We start from the raw sequence: 15,375 nt of genomic DNA on the forward strand, positions 1-15,375 counted from the left end.
GAAAGTGTAGAAGATCTTTTATACACACAAAGCATGAAAAAATACCTCCCCCCACCCCACTCTCCTGCTGGCAATAGCTTATCTAAAGTGATCACTCTCCTTACAATGTGTATGATAATCAAGGTGGGCCATTTCCAGCACAAATCCAGGGTTTAACAAGAACGTCTGGGGGAGGGGGGTTAGGAAAAAACAAGGGGAAATAGGTTACCTTGCATAATGACTTAGCCACTCCCAGTCTCTATTCAAGCCTAAGTTAATTGTATCCAATTTGCAAATGAATTCCAATTCAACAGTTTCTCGCTGGAGTCTGGATTTGAAGTTTTTCTGTTGTAATATCGCAACTTTCATGTCTGTAATCGCGTGACCAGAGAGATTGAAGTGTTCTCCGACTGGTTTATGAATGTTATAGTTCTTGACATCTGATTTGTGCCCATTTATTCTTTTATGTAGAGACTGTCCAGTTTGACCAATGTACATGGCAGAGGGGCATTGCTGGCACATGATGGCATATATCACATTGGTGGATGTGCAGGTGAACGAGCCTCTGATAGCGTGGCTGATGTTATTAGGCCCTGTGATGGTGTCCCCTGAATAGATATGTGGGCACAGTTGGCAACGGGCTTTGTTGCAAGGATAGGTTCCTGGGTTAGTGGTTCTGTTGTGTGGTATGTGGTTGCTGATGAGTATTTGCTTCAGGTTGGGGGGCTGTCTGTAGGCAAGGACTGGCCTGTCTCCCAGGATTTGTGAGAGTGTTGGGTCATCTTTCAGGATAGGTTGTAGATCCTTAATAATGCGTTGGAGCGGTTTTAGTTGGGGGCTAAAGATGACGGCTAGTGGTGTTATTTTCTTTGTTAGGCCTGTCCTGTAGTAGGCTTCATCCTGGCCACTATGGATGTAGAAGCCCTTTACACCAACATTCCACACAAAGATGGACTACAAGCCATCAGGAACACTATCCCCGATAATGTCATGGCTAACCTAGTGGCTGAACTTTGTGACTTTGTCCTTACCCATAACTATTTTACATTTGGGGACAATGTATACCTTCAGATCAGCGGCACTGCTATGGGTACCCGCATGGCCCCACATTATGCCAACATTTTTATGGCTGACTTAGAACAACGCTTCCTCAGCTCTCGTCCCCTAACGCCCCTACTCTACTTGCACTATATTGATGACATCTTCATCATCTGGACCCATGGAAAAGAAGCCCTTGAGGAATTCCACCATGATTTCAACAATTTCCATCCCACCATCAACCTCAGCCTGGTCCAGTTCACACAAGAGACCCACTTCCTGGACACTACAGTGTTAATAAACGATGGTCACATAAACATCACCCTATACTGGAAACCTACTGACCACTATTCCTACCTACATGCCTCCAGCTTTCACCCTGACCACACCACATGATCCATCGTCTACAGCCAAGCTCTGAGATACAACCGCATTTGCTCCAACCCCTCAGACAGAGACAAACACCTACAAGATCTCTATCAAGCATTCTTACAACTACAATACCCACCTGTGGAAGTGAAGAAACAGATTGATAGAGCCAGAAGAGTTCCCAGAAGTCACCTACTACAGGACAGGCCTAACAAAGAAAATAACAGAACGCCACTAGCCGTCACCTTCAGCCCCCAACTAAAACCCCTCCAACGCATTATTAAGGATCTACAACCTATCCTGAAGGATGACCCAACACTCTCACAAATCCTGGGAGACAGGCCAGTCCTTGCCTACAGACAGCCCCCCAACCTGAAGCAAATACTCACCAGCAACCACACACCACACAACAGAACCACTAACCCAGGAACCTATCCTTGCAACAAAGCCCGTTGCCAACTGTGCCCACATATCTATTCAGGGGACACCATCACAGGGCCTAATAACATCAGCCACGCTATCAGAGGCTCGTTTACCTGCACATCCACCAATGTGATATATGCCATCATGTGCCAGCAATGCCCCTCTGCCATGTACATTGGTCAAACTGGACAGTCTCTACGTAAAAGAATAAATGGGCACAAATCAGATGTCAAGAACTATAACATTCATAAACCAGTCGGAGAACACTTCAATCTCTCTAGTCACGCGATTACAGACATGAAAGTTGCGATATTACAACAGAAAAACTTCAAATCCAGACTCCAGTGAGAAACTGTTGAATTGGAATTCATTTGCAAATTGGATACAATTAACTTAGGCTTGAATAGAGACTGGGAGTGGCTAAGTCATTATGCAAGGTAACCTATTTCCCCTTGTTTTTTCCTAACCCCCCCCCCCCCCCGACGTTCTTGTTAAACCCTGGATTTGTGCTGGAAATGGCCCACCTTGATCATCATACACATTGTAAGGAGAGTGATCACTTTAGATAAGCTATTGCCAGCAGGAGAGTGGGGTGGGGGGAGGTATTTTTTCATGCTTTGTGTGTATAAAAGATCTTCTACACTTTCCACAGTATGCATCTGATGAAGTGAGCTGTAGCTCACGAAAGCTTATGCTCAAATAAATTGGTTAGTCTCTAAGGTGCCACAAGTACTCCTTTTCTTTTTGCTAAGTATATATCCTCCACATAGGAAGAAAACGCAGAGTACAAGGCAAATAAATACCTATACCCTTATTGTACTGTACACATAACCAGTACCTTGTAGGATGCAGGTTTGCAAGCTTCTTCTTTTTTTTTTTTTTTTTTTAAACTGACGAAATGTTATGTAGGTGTATTAAAGTAAGTCACACAACAACCCCAGTGAAGCAGTGTGAATGGAGAGGTTATTTGCATTAAAAAAAAAAAAAGATTGCTTCTTCCTTGAGCTTAAATCTTTGCATTTCAGTTTTTATGGCACAGCCACTAACTGATCTCAAATCAGTTTCCGAGTTTTGAAGATGAACTTTGACACCTCCTGAACAAAGCTGATGTTGACAAGCCTGGACAGATACTTAATTATCCTCAGAGCTGTATTTTGATGAGAATGGCACAGAAAGTGTCTCAATTATGTCAAGACAGGAGACTTACAGCAATATCAAATGGATAAAAAGCTATATATTAGGGGTAAGTCTTGTGTCACCCTTGCTTGGATTTAGGTAGGTTATTAGGGAAAAAAAGTTAGCTACAAGAAGAATATGCACACATTCAATAAAAAAAAAAAGTTTCAAAACACAAAATACTTTCACTTGCAGGATCACACACGCACCCCTCAATATTCTGTTCTTCCACTTCACTAGGACCACTTCTTCCACTAGGAATGGTCTAGATCAGTAGTTCCCAAACTTGTTCCACCGCTTACGCAGGGAAAGCCCCTGGCGGGCCAGGCCTGTTTGTTTACTTGCCGCGTCCGCAGGTTTGGCCGATTGCAGCTCCCAGTGGCTACGGTTCGCTGCTCCAGGCCAATGGGAGCTGCTGGAAGCGGCGGCTGAGGGACGTACCGGCCGAACCTGCGGACGCGGCAGGTAAACAAACAGGCCCAGCCCACCAGGGGCTTTCCCTGCACAAGCGGCAGAACAAGTTTGGGAACCACTGGTCTAGATAATACTTGAGTGCCATGAGTGCAGGGGACTGGATTAGATGACTTCTCAAGGTCCCTTCCAGTCCTATGATTCAGTAGTGAAAGATTTTATTCAATGATTCAGGAGTGAAAGATTTTATTCAATGCCATATTTGGGCTTGACAAATCCAAAGAAACCAATTTTCTGTACTTTTTGAGATAAAAATTAATCCTTTCATCTTTGTACTTAACACAATAATATTTAAATTTTACTTTTAAAAAGAACTCCATTTTCATTAACTTACTTATTTCCCTCTTCCTTTAACTGTATGCCTATTATGTCAGCTAAATTCACACACTGGTGTTTGTCAGACCCCAATCACCCATCAAAGTACTGATCAGCAACTTTCATACTTACTGTAGTAGATACAAGAGACCATCACCTAGTCAGTGAATTCAACATTGAGACATTTAATAAGATGTTAAAAACCGAGTCCTATACTTATGAATATCATTCCACAGAAAGTTTATAGCAAAAAAAAAAAAAATCTATCAAATTAAAATAAAATAAAATTGGGCTGCATCTCTTAATGTTAATGTAAAACAAAGGTCAGGTTTAGTGTCAGATCCATTTCTGCCTTCTGCTTACTTGCCATTCAGAATGATCATTCTTTAACTTCCAATCCCTTCTGTCAAACTTAATTACTGTACTAAAATCTGTTTAAAGTGTACAGACTGTACACATACCAAGAAAAATAGAGTCTTGGCTCCCAAGTTATTGGATATGTAAAATGAAGCCAGGAATTATAATACACTCTCTCACACTTTAAGGGAAGCTGTTGTTTCAGTCATCCCCAGATATGCTAAAGATCCAAGGGTGCATGGTAAATAAAGGTGAAGCTCCTTCATCACCTGTGACACCCAAATATTAGCTACTGCCCTTTCAAAAGGCTTGATAAAATCCTATCCCAAATTATTCGTGTAAATCTGGTGAGGTTCATCCATCACAGACATGGATCTGACAGTTTGAGTCAAATGATTAGCATCACTGCAGTTTCGAGGGAGTCAAAGGATCTTCTTGCTGCCATGTCCCTGGATGCAGAGAAGGCCTTTGACTGTGTATCCTGTCATTACCTTTTTTACATACTTGCTACATTCGGATTTGGTACTCAATTTATCTTCCGGATTAAACTTCTTTATATGAATCCATTTTCCAGGGTGGTTACTAATAGCACTATCTCAGAACCATTCCCAATTCACAGGGGTACACGAACAGGGTTGCAGTTTGACCTCTGTAGTTTGACCTACCCCTAGTACCGTTAGCTATTGCTGTCCGTAGAAAACAACATATACATGGAATCAAGATAAGTCAAACAGAGCACAAGATCATGCTTTATGCTGACAATGCTCTTGGCCGACTATCCAAACCTGAAGATTCTATTAAAACTAATAAATGCATTTAGACACCTCTCGGGATATAAAATCAATAGGGAAAAAGCAAATTCTGGGCATAAGCAAAATGCTAATAGGGAATCTTTGACAACTGGAATTTTAGGTGGCATCCCAAACATATGAAATATTTAGGGATGCTCATCCTCAATGAGATTGAGAATCTGGTCAACAATGATCTAGAGCCCATTTTAGCCCAGGCAGCAAGAGATCTGGGCAGATGGTAAACCCTAAGCCTTTGAGGCAAAATTAGTATTATTAAAATGAATGTGTTTCCCAGAATATTGCATATCCTGAGAGGTTTCCCAGGTACTATTTATCGGCTTTATTTTAGGAAAATTAATGACATTTTAAAAACATTTCTCTCGTGAGTGGGAAGCCAAGAATGGCTTTGTGTAAACTGCAACTCCCAATAACATCCAGAAGCTTCCATTTCCCCAACTTGCAGCATTATTATACAGCCTGTATTCTTAGTCAGGCAGGCAGTCCTGTGGCTCCAGAACATAGCAGGATGATCAATATGATAATAGGTATCTCTTTAAAACTCATTTCCCAAAACAGTGTTTTGGGATACAGCCCATCATCTTAGAAACTATCCAACTCATGGAAAGCTTGGTTCTCTAGAGCAGTGCTTATAGTCAAACAATTCATATTCCTCAGCTGGAAGAGCAGGCTGTCTCCAGGCACAGAAGCTTGGCTCAGCAACTTGGCTGACATGAAAAGCAGGTAACGTTCTTGAGAAGAGGGATCTTAGATAAATATGACTTTCTTTTAGAAACGTTTGATTAATCTCGAGCAGATGGAAACTGCAATGTCGCTCTCTTTTTCTCTCCCAGCTTCCCTTCCTTCATCTTACTTTGTTGTTCTGTTGTCTCCCCTCCCCCCATTTTCCCCTTATTTTTGAAAAAAAAAAAAATCATAGAATCATAGATTATCAGGGTTGGAAGGGACCTCAGGAGGTCATCTAGTCCAACCCCCTGCTCAAGGCAGGACCAATCCCCAATTAAATCATCCCAGCCAGGGCTTTGTCAAGCCTGACCTTAAAAACTTCTAAGGAAGGAGATTCTACCACCTCCCTAGGTAACGCATTCCAGTGTTTCACCACCCTCCTAGTGAAAAAGTTTTTCCTAATATCCAATCTAAACCTCCCCCACTCCAACTTGAGACCATTACTCCTTGTCCTGTCCTCTTCTACCACTGAGAATAGTCTAGAACCATCCTCTTTGGAACTACCTCTCAGGTAGTTGAAAGCAGCTATCAAATCCCCCCTCATTCTTCTCTTCTGCAGACTAAACAATCCCAGTTCCCTCAGCCTCTCCTCATAAGTCATGTGTTCCAGACCCCTAATCATTTTTGTTGCCCTTCGCTGGACTCTCTCCAATTTATCCACATCCTTCTTGTAGTGTGGGGCCCAAAACTGGACACAGTACTCCAGATGAGGCCTCACCAATGTCGAATAGAGGGGAACGATCACGTCCCTCGATCTGCTCGCTATGCCCCTATTTATACATCCCAAAATGCCATTGGCCTTCTTGGCAACAAGGGCACACTGCTGACTCATATCCAGCTTCTCGTCCACTGTCACCCCTAGGTCCTTTTCCGCAGAACTGCTGCCTAGCCATTCGGTCCCTAGGCTGTAGTGGTGCATTGGGTTCTTCCGTCCTAAGTGCAGGACCCTGCACTTATCCTTATTGAACCTCATCAGATTTCTTTTGGCCCAATCCTCCAATTTGTCTAGGTCCCTCCGTATCCTATCCCTGCCCTCCAGCGTATCTACCACTCCTCCTAGTTTAGTATCATCCGCAAATTTGCTGAGAGTGCAATCCACACCATCCTCCAGATCATTTATGAAGATATTGAACAAAACCGGCCCCAGGACCGACCCCTGGGGCACTCCACTTGACACCGGCTGCCAACTAGACATGGAGCCATTGATCACTACCCGTTGAGCCCGACAATCTAGCCAACTTTCTACCCACCTTATAGTGCATTCATCCAGCCCATACTTCTTTAACTTGCTGACAAGAATACTGTGGGAGACCGTGTCAAAAGCTTTGCTAAAGTCAAGAAACAATATATCCACTGCTTTCCCTTCATCCACAGAACCAGTAATCTCATCATAGAAGGCGATTAGATTAGTCAGGCATGACCTTCCCTTGGTGAATCCATGCTGACTGTTCCTGATCACTTTCCTCTCATGTAAGTGCTTCAGGATTGATTCTTTGAGGACCTGCTCCATGATTTTTCCGGGGACTGAGGTGAGGCTGACTGGCCTGTAGTTCCCAGGATCCTCCTTCTTCCCTTTTTTAAAGATTGGCACTACATTAGCCTTTTTCCAGTCATCTGGGACTTCCCCCGCTCGCCACGAGTTTTCAAAGATAATGGCCAATGGCTCTGCAATCACAGCCGCCAATTCCTTTAGCACTCTCAGATGCAACTCATCTGGCCCCATGGACTTGTGCACGTCCAGCTTTTCTAAATAGTCCCTAACCATCTCTTTCTCCACAGAGGGCTGGCCATCTACTCCCCATGATGTGATGCCCAGCGCAGCAGTCTGGGAGCTGACCTTGTTAGTGAAGACAGAGGCAAAAAAAGCATTGAGTACATTAGCTTTTTCCACATCCTCTGTCACTAGGTTGCCTCCCTCATTCAGTAAGGGGCCCACACTTTCCTTGGCTTTCTTCTTGTTGCCAACATACCTGAAGAAACCCTTCTTGTTACTCTTGACATCTCTTGCTAGCTGCAGCTCCAGGTGCGATTTGGCCCTCCTTATATCTTTCCTACATGCCCGAGCAATATTTTTATACTCTTCCCTAGTCATATGTCCAAACTTCCACTTCTTGTAAGCTTCTTTTTTATGTTTAAGATCCGCTAGGATTTCACCGTTAAGCCAAGCTGGTCGCCTGCCATATTTACTATTCTTTCGACTCATCGGGATGGTTTGTCCCTGTAACCTCAATAGGGATTCCTTGAAATACAGCCAGCTCTCCTGGACTCCTTTCCCCTTCATGTTAGTCCCCCAGGGGATCCTACCCATCCGTTCCCTGAGGGAGTCGAAGTCTGCTTTCCTGAAGTCCAGGGTCCGTATCCTGCTGCTTACCTTTCTTCCCTGTGTCAGGATCCTGAACTCAACCAACTCATGGTCACTGCCTCCCAGATTCCCATCCACTTTTGCTTCCCCCACTAATTCTTCCCAGTTTGTGAGCAGCAGGTCAAGAAAAGCTCCCCCCCTAGTTGGCTCCTCTAGCACTTGCACCAGGAAATTGTCCCCTACGCTTTCCAAAAACTTCCTGGATTCTCTATGCACCGCTGTATTGCTCTCCCAGCAGATATCAGGATAATTAAAGTCACCCATGAGAACCAGGGCGTGCGATCTAGTAGCTTCTGCGAGTTGCCGGAAGAAAGCCTCATCCACCTCATCCCCCTGGTCCGGTGGTCTATAGCAGACTCCCACCACTACATCACTCTTGTTGCTCACACTTCTAAACTTAATCCAGAGACACTCAGGTTTTTCTGCAGTTTCGTACCAGAGCTCTGAGCAGTTATACTGCTCCCTTACATACAGTGCTACTCCCCCACCTTTTCTGCCCTGCCTGTCCTTCCTGAACAGTTTATAACCATCCATGACAGTACTCCAGTCATGTGAGTTATCCCACCAAGTCTCTGTTATTCCAATCACGTCATAATTCCTTGACATCACCAGGACCTCCAGTTCTCCCTGCTTGTTTCCAAGGCTTTGTGCATTCGTATATAAGCACTTGAGATATCCTGCTGATCGCCCCTCATTCTCAGTATGACGCAGGAGCCCTCCCCTCACAGATGTTCCTGCCTGTGCTTCCTCCCGGTATCCTGCTTTCCCACTTACCTCAGGGCTTTGGTCTCCTTCCCCCGGTGAACCTAGTTTAAAGCCCTCCTCACTAGGTTAGCCAGCCTATAAAATATAAATTAAAAAAAGAAAAATAGGGCCAATTGAAATTACAAACTAATCTACAATATTTTAAATCCTAAATGTATTCTTTGATTCATTAACTCAGTCATAAAGCACAATTAAGAAAGTAATCATATACAATTTGCTGATTCCTGAATATGACAATTTTCTCATTTTGAAACCCACCTGTCAACAGATGCTATTTGAAAAAGACAATGTTCTGGCTGGCAGGCACATGGATAGAACTCTTTCCACCCTTTCACTCTCACTGCCTACTTCCCTCTAAGTGGCCGGCATATTGAAATTTACAAGAATTCTACACTCAAAGGGGGTGTTCTTCAGTCATTAGATAAAAGCTCCTTCATAGCTAGAGCACTTTCTTACATAAATTTAAAGAATGTTGTTATAGCCATGTTGGTCCCAGAAAATGAGAGAGACAAGGTAGACAAGATAATATCTTTTATTAAAGACCAACTTCTGGTGGTACAAGCTACAAGCTTTCGAGCTTCACAGAGCTCTTCTTCAGATCAAGTGAAGATCTGAAGAAGGGCTCAGTGAAGCTTGAAAGCTGGTACCTTCCACCAAGAGACGTTTGTCCAGTAAAAGATATTACCTCACCTACACTGCCTCTCTCATAAACTTTAAGAGTCAGGTTACTTAGACTTTGGCAACTCTTCCAGAAGACTTCCCATCAGTTTTAACCCATATTATTGACTCCAATTCTAGATCAAACCAGTATTGTAAATAAAGTTTGTTGTGTATTTTCCATCAGTTGCCTTTTTTATTAAAAACACAAAACAGAAAGCAACAAGTACTAAACCAAAAAAGCCCCATTTGAAACCACAACAGACCTTTGATTAAAAGAATAAGGGGCTAAAACCTGTGTACTTAGAACTATTTTTGTTTTCCTCTCACTATTCGTGCCACTAGATGAAAAATTGAATTGTTGATAGTCATGTTGTACACCAAATCCAGACATTTTTGATGGATTTGGTATACATGCTTTTTAAAATCCAGATTCAGTTTAGACTAATGTAATCTAAGATGGCTAAATACACTAAACACATAGGAAAAATATTTGTTCAGAAAAGGAAACTCCATTTAGCATCAGCTAGTGAATTGTCTTTTAACTGAAGTAACAGCCAGTGAACCATGCCTATCACTATAAATAGAAAGGAAGTAGAGAGCATAACTGAAATCACATTTAATTCTATCCTGTCTTAATATTTACTCGTAAGTGATGAAACAGTCTGTTTTTATCTGCATATCACTACAGACTTATCTTGCCATGGGAATTAGAACTAAAAACTTTCCACTTCAAAAGGAAGCATCAATTACAAACTTCAGTTCAGCATTTCCTCTCCTCCGTTCATCTAAAGGAAAAGATATCAGGCAGTAGCTCCTTAACTGAATGTTTACTACAGATTTCAGTTAGCATCCTCAGATGAAAGGTGCTATATATAACATGTTATTGTGTAGAAGTATTATTAGCATTACCGGGGGGGAAAAACATGTTTTCCTTATTTTGGTGCATTTTAGTCACGGCTTTCAGAAAAGCTGGAAGGGAATATCACCCTCCAAGTTTCAGAAATCTCAGAAAACTCATCAAGATTTGTTTTTTAGAAAGATACAGGATACTATACAGAAATGGTATTTTTGTTCATTCTCTCCCCTCAAAGGGAATGTATGAAAGAGGTGGTCCTCCTTCAGTTTATTCTATATGAGGTTTGCACTCATTGCTTATGGTCATGACCACAGGATTTTATACTATCCCTCTTCCAAGCTAATCCCTCCAACATGACCAAAAAAAAAAAAAAAGCACTTCTTCCAAAACAAAAGAAAGCCTGACTCCCAACCGGCATTTTTATAAATCTTGGTATGTGTAAGAAACAAGGCCACTCAGATAAAATATGTTGTGTGTATTCCCACATATTGTATATACCATGATACCATCTCTTCTGCTCTCTCTCGCTCTCTGTGTAGTTTTGCCAATCAACACCAACAGAGAATCTAACTTACTATTCACTAATTATCTCCACACAAATGTGTTTTGCTAATCCCAAAGCAGTTTACTTTCACCAAAATGACAGACATACTGGGGTTACCCCTCTGGTAGGCAATGCTCAGAATTAAGTTTATTTCAGAACATGTTACAAATTAGAGAAAATAATGTGATTTTTTTTATAAATCTAAGAGTTTTTAAAAAATCCTATTATCTGGGGGTTTTTTTTCAAAATCTTTTTCAAACAGCAATTCTTCCCCTATCCAAAACTGATACAAGATCTAATATAAGAAAGTGTCAGTGTTGCCTAGGAATGGTTTTCTAACTAAGACTGTCAAGTATTTGTAGGTCTCAATTCTTTTCACATTAGCATATCAGTGGCTGGTTTGCGCTCATTTTTGTTTTTTTACATTTACACTCCAGTATTTGTTGCTATAGGCTGGGGGAGGGGAGCTTGGGAGAGGGTGAAGGGAGAAGAGAAAACTGTTTTACACCATAAAAGATATGGAACTATATGGGCAAGAGAATTTGACACTGTGAACAAGTGCATGTATGCTTTTATGGTGTTTTGTTTTTTAAATCCTCCAGCAAAGTGAATGTGACAATTATTTGTAATGGCTTTGAATGCACAAAATGCTAAGGGGCTTAGTCTCAGAGAGTCATTATTATACAAAAGCAAACAATCAAGAAGTGCACAATTTGTCAGCTCTAGACAGACTACTAAATTTATTCCTGATCTGCAAGCAACTGCGCACAATGATAAGAGTGCCAAATACTGTACTGAATTGGCAGTAGTTTGAAGACCAATAGGTAGATTTTGTCATTTCATCAGGAGGGCCATAGGATTTTTAGTGATGGCATTTATATAATAACTTTTCAAAACACCACAGTTCCTTGTTTTGCTTTATGTTGGTAGAAAAACTAGCACAATGGGATCTGTGTGTGGTAGTGCAAAGTAACAAAACATTCTGAAGAGTAATAAAACAGAGGTGAAGTTATGGATCTTACCTACCTCCTGTGTTGCACTTTTCATCTGAATGCTCCTCTGCTACCTGTTTATTTCCAAATGATGTTAGTCAAATGGTATTATGGTGCTTTCACCTCATTTATGGAGTTGGCTAGTTCACCTACGGTAGGGAATACACTTCGCCAAAGCACAAGGACATATGCACACTTACACAGGATTTGGTGGGGGAGAGAGAAAGAAAATCTTTAAGCCAACATAGTAACTCAGCCTACTAATATAATTATACCCAGCGGGTCCCAGTTAAAGTCACTGTAACTCTAAAATGCGGTTACTATCTTATAAGTAATACATCGAGTTAGTTCACATTGCCATTTATTAAAAAAAAAATAAAAAATAATGCCAGCAGTTTGCTGGTATGCCCAAACCACTGCCTTTAATGCTGACCAATACTATCTCATTGTTTCCCTGTACTCCCCTGCTGGCCTTTCTGTATCTGTTGTCTCTTATCTTATATTTCGATTGCAACCTATTTGGGACAGAGATGGTCTTTTTGTTCGGTGTTTGAACAGCGTCTAGCACAACAAGGTACTGGTCCATGACTAGGACTCTTAGGGTATGTCTACACTACAAAATTAGGTCGAATTTAAAGAAGTCATTTTTTCAGAAATCGTTTTTATATAGTCGATTGTGTGTCCCCCCACACAAAATTCTCTAAGTGCATTAAGTGCCTTAACTTCGGCAAAGTGCTTCCACAGTACCGATGCTAGCATCAACTTCCGGAGCGTTGCACTGTGGGTAGCTATCCCACAGTTCCCGCAGTCTCCACCGCCCACTGGCATTCTGGGTTGAGATCCCAACGCCTAATGAGGCAAAAACATTGTCGCGGGTGGTTCTGGGTACATGTCATCAGGCCCTCCCTCCCTCCCTCCATGAAAGCAACGGCAGACAATCGTTTCGCGCCTTTTTTCCTGAGTTACCTGTGCAGACGCCATACCACGGCAAGCATGGAGCCCGCTCAGCTCACTGTCACCATACGTCTCCTGGGTGCTGGCAGACATGGTACTGCATTGCTACACAGCAGCAGCCCATTGCCTTGTGGCAGCAGATGGTGCAATAGGCCATATAACCATCGTCATCATGTCCAAAGTGCTCCTGGCCACCTTGGTAAGGTCGATCAGGAGAGCCCGGGCAGACATGAGTGCAGGGACTAAAATAGGAGTGACTCAACCAGGTCATTCTCTTTAGTCCTGCTGGCACTCCTATTGCACTGTCTTCTGGCGAGCAGCCAGGAGATGAGAATGGCTAGCAGTCCTACTGCACCGTCTGCTGCCAGTCAAAGATGTAAAAAGATAGATGGAGTGGATCAAAACAAGAAATACACCAGATTTGTTTTGTATTCATTTGCTCCCCCCTCCCTCCCTCCCTCCGTGAAATCAACGGCCGACAATCGTTTCAGTGTGGTCTGTCAGAGGCACCTTGAAAAGTTTAATGGCAATTCAGTCCTGCCTGAAATACCGGGGGGAGGGATAGCTCAGTGGGTTGAGCATTGGGTTGAGCATTGGCCTGCTAAATCCAGGATTTTGAGTTCAATCCTTGAGGGGGCCATTCTGTGTGACATTAGTTTTTGTTTCTCCTTGATGTAAAGCCACCCCCTTTGTTGATTTTAATTCCCTGTAAGCCAACCCTGTAAGCCATGTCATCAGTCGCCCCCCCTCCCTCAGAGCAACAGCAGACAATCGTTCCGTGCCTTTCTTCTGTGCAAATGCCATACCACAGCAAGCATGGAGCCCGCTCAGATCACTTTGGCAATTAGGAGCACATTAAACACCACACGCATTATCCAGCAGTATATGCAGCACTAGAACCTCGCAAAGCGAAACCGGGCGAGTAGGCGACATCAGCGCGGTGAGGAGAGTGATGAGGACATGGACACCAACTTCTCTCAAAGCACGGGCCCTGGCAATGTGGGCACCATGGTGCTAATGGGGCAGGTTCATGCGGTGGAATGCTGATTCTGGGCCTAGGAAACAAGCGCAGACTGGTGGGATCGCACAGCGTTGCAAGTCTGGGACGATTCCCAGTGGCTGCGAAACTTTTGCATGTGTAAGGGCACTTTCATGGAACTTTATGACTTGCTTTCCCCTGCCCTGAGGCACAAAAATACCAAGATGAGAGCAGCCCTCACAGTTGAGAAGTGAGTGGCAATAGCCCTGTGGAAGCTTGCAACGCCAGACAGCTACCGGTCAGTCGGGAATCAATTTGGAGTGGGCAAATCTACTGTGGGGGCTGCTGTGATAAAAGTAGCCAACGCAATCAAAGATCTGCTGATATCAAGGGTAGTGACCCTGGGAAATGTGCAGGTCATACTAGATGGCTTTGCTGCAATGGGATTCCCTAACTTTGGGGGGGCCAAAGACGGAACCCATATCCCTATCTTGCCACCAGAGCACCAAGCCGGCGAGTACATAAACCGCAAGGGGTACTTTTCAATAGTGCTGCGAGCACTGGTGGATCACAAGGGACGATTCACCAGCATCAACATGGGATGGCCGGGAAAGGTACATGACGCTCGCATCTTCAGGAACTCTGGTCTGTTTCAAAAGCTGCAGGAAGAGACTTTATTCCCAGACCAGAAAATAACTGTTGGGGATATTGAAATGCCTATAGTTATCCTTGGGGACCCAGCCTACCCCTTAATGCCATGGCTCATGAAGCCATACACACGCAGCCTGGACAGTAGTCAGAAGCTGTTCAACTACAGGCTGAGCAAGTGCAGAATGGTGGTAGAATGTGCATTTGGACATTTAAAAGCGCGCTGGTGCAGTTTACTGACTCAGTTAGACCTCAGCGAAAACAATATTCCCACTGTTATTACTGCTTGCTATGCGCTCCACAATATCTGAGAGAGTAAGGGGGAGATGTTTATGGCGGGGTGAGAGGTTGTGGCAAATTGCCTGGCCGCTGGTTACGCGCAGCCAGACACCAGGGTGGTTAGAAGAGCACAGGAGGGCGCGGTGCGCATCAGAGAAGCTTTGAAAACTAGTTTCATGACTGGCCAGGCTACAGTGTGAAAGTTCTGTTTGTTTCTCCTTGATGAAAACCCCAACCCCCTTGGTTCACTCTACTTCCCTGTAAGCTAACCACCCTCCCCCCACAAAAAAGCACCCTATTTCAACCAGGTGACCATGAATGATATCACTCTCCTGAGGATAACACAGAGATAAAGAACGGATGTTGTTTGAACGCCAGCAAACATGCAGAACAAAGCATTGCAGTGTAATGATTCCCGAGTACGTGCTACTGGCCTGGCGTGGTAAAGTGTCCTACCATGGTGGACAGAATAACGCTGTCCTCCCCAGAAACCTTTGGCAAAGGCTTTGGGAGTACATCTAGGAGAGCTTTATGGAAATGTCCCTGGAGGATTTCCACTCCATCCCCAGACACGTTAACAGACTTTTCCAGTAGCTGTACTGGCCACAAATGCCAGGGCAAATTAATCATTAAACATGCTTGCTTTTAAACCATGTATAGTATTTTAAAAAGG

General features: G+C 43.3%; 1 protein-coding gene across 3 annotated transcripts in view; it reads right to left on the reverse strand.

Annotated features, from left to right (window-relative positions):
- The window catches only part of RAB40B (RAB40B, member RAS oncogene family), a 65,293-nt gene that overhangs the window by 24,023 nt on the left and 25,895 nt on the right, over positions 1-15,375 (reverse strand). The window lies entirely within an intron of this gene.

This window comes from Natator depressus, chromosome 14 (assembly GCF_965152275.1).
Source record: "Natator depressus isolate rNatDep1 chromosome 14, rNatDep2.hap1, whole genome shotgun sequence".
Taxonomy (NCBI): domain Eukaryota; kingdom Metazoa; phylum Chordata; order Testudines; family Cheloniidae; genus Natator; species Natator depressus.